The sequence below is a fragment of the Meleagris gallopavo genome, chromosome 1 (assembly GCF_905368555.1).
Source record: "Meleagris gallopavo chromosome 1, MGAL_WU_HG_1.1, whole genome shotgun sequence".
Lineage (NCBI taxonomy): Eukaryota > Metazoa > Chordata > Aves > Galliformes > Phasianidae > Meleagris > Meleagris gallopavo.
This window is the reverse complement of record NC_139404.1, coordinates 79,317,784-79,319,706: the sequence shown is the minus strand read 5'-3', so window position 1 is coordinate 79,319,706 and position 1,923 is coordinate 79,317,784.

Here is a 1,923-nt window from a genome sequence, read left to right as displayed (position 1 = left end):
TTTTCTGTCTTGCAACATAAGGCCTCGCTTCTTTTCCATGAAAACACAGTGCACTCTATAATGGAAAATGTGTCCACTGTAGTTCTCATTCCAAAAGTACTCCCTTCAGTCTTCATCTGACCCAGATGCTATAAGAGAAAATTACGCAAAACCATTTAATGTCCCTGAGACTGATGACTGCATTAAGGAGGTGAAGGTGGTCCTGCGCACTGCAGCCCACTGCATCTCCTAGAGATGTGCAGGAGCAACACCAGCAGGGTGAAGAAGGGCAAGCTATGGCAATACAAGGTCTGGACACCTTAACAAACTGCACATTGCTTCAGTTCCTTGTGCCAGTCTCTGTAGGGTGCAGCTCATTGGGAAGAATGTCTTGCAGGCGTTATGTGTCAGTCCAGTGGGACCAGACAGGGAAACTATTCCAGTCTCCTGGTTTTCCCTTCTCTTCTCTGAAAGGCTGAGAAACAACTGCAGTGGCCAGAGGCATCTGAAATGTTCACCCTACCAGAAAAAAACTGCCACCCCCACAAAAAGAGTAATGGCACTGCTTGTTCAGTGGTGGCTGAAATCCTCTGCAATGTCTTTATCAAATGTAATGCTGCTTTCCTCTTTCCTTGATTAAAAAGCCTGGGGGTCAGGCAGAGCAGAGGGCAGGACACACTGACTCTGGCACTGCCTGAGCACCCTGCTGGGTGTCACCCCAACATGCTGTTCTTCCCCTACTGGGGCCCTACATTTTCAAAGCTAAGCTTGCCAGGCCTCTGCTGCATTTTCAACAGGGAAGTGATGCAGGTTCCAGGCCATAACAGAGGCAGAAGGAGGGGAAAGAGCAAGAGAGAATGAATTGTATTCAATGGTGAAGTACTTCTCTGTCTCTCATCACATTTGGGGCTGATTGGAGGTGAAATTACACTCGAAGGGAGGGGAAGCGCCCCTCCCCTGGGACATCCAGAGGCTCCTGCACAAACTTAATTTCAAGCTCTGTTGAAGATGGTATTTGCCTTTTTTTCCCTATGCATTCATTTAATTTCTTGGGTGGACATGTGAAAATGAGAAAGGTAGACCTTTGGCTGTCAAGACAGCCCTGTTCCTGTGCCTTACAGATCCAATCCAACATTGTTTTCCTCCATCACTGCCCTCAATACATCTGTGCACAGGGGTTGCTAAAATGCCTGCCAACTATCCTCCATGCTTCAGTGAAGACAGTTATTTTTTTTCATTTAAGCAACCCAATTCATTTTTAATTCAAATCTCTCCCAGCCTTTCACGTCAGGGGAAAAAATAGGAGTGCAGTGACCTTGAAGAGGCTTGGCCTTGCTGGCACTGTGAAGTTCTGATCTGCATTCAGCTCTCCTGCGCACCATTGTTTGCTCTTTGTAGACTTGTGGTGGGTTCTGATTCACCAATTTTGGTGACCATAGGAGAAGGGGAATGAGAGGAATCATAAATCTCACGTTTGGTTTTTGAGGGATCTTGAAAGAGACATTCATGGAGATTCAGCTCCCCAGCCAGCACAGAATTAAGTGCTGTTTGGCTCCCTCCATGCCCAGCTGATCTTGCTAGCTGTACGTTAGTTTTCCAGTCATGAGAGCATATATATATCATAGGCTGAACTAAAGATTGAGATAAGCTGTTGCTTTTCCAGCTGACATGCTTATTGTGCCCCAAAAAGGCACAAGGTGGCAATTTTTACACCACCTGACTGCCAGTAAAGTTAGCAGAGCTGCCGGTGCAGATCTATTCCAAAATGACCTGCTTCTCTTTGCCTCAGAAATTGATGGAGACAGACAGGCCTTGCCCAAGCTAATAGAATCATAGAATCGTGAAGGTTAAAAAAGACCGCTAAGATGATCTAGTCCAACCACCAACCCATCCTCACCATGGAGGTGGGGATGCCGTATCCCTCAGTGCCACATATACAAGGTT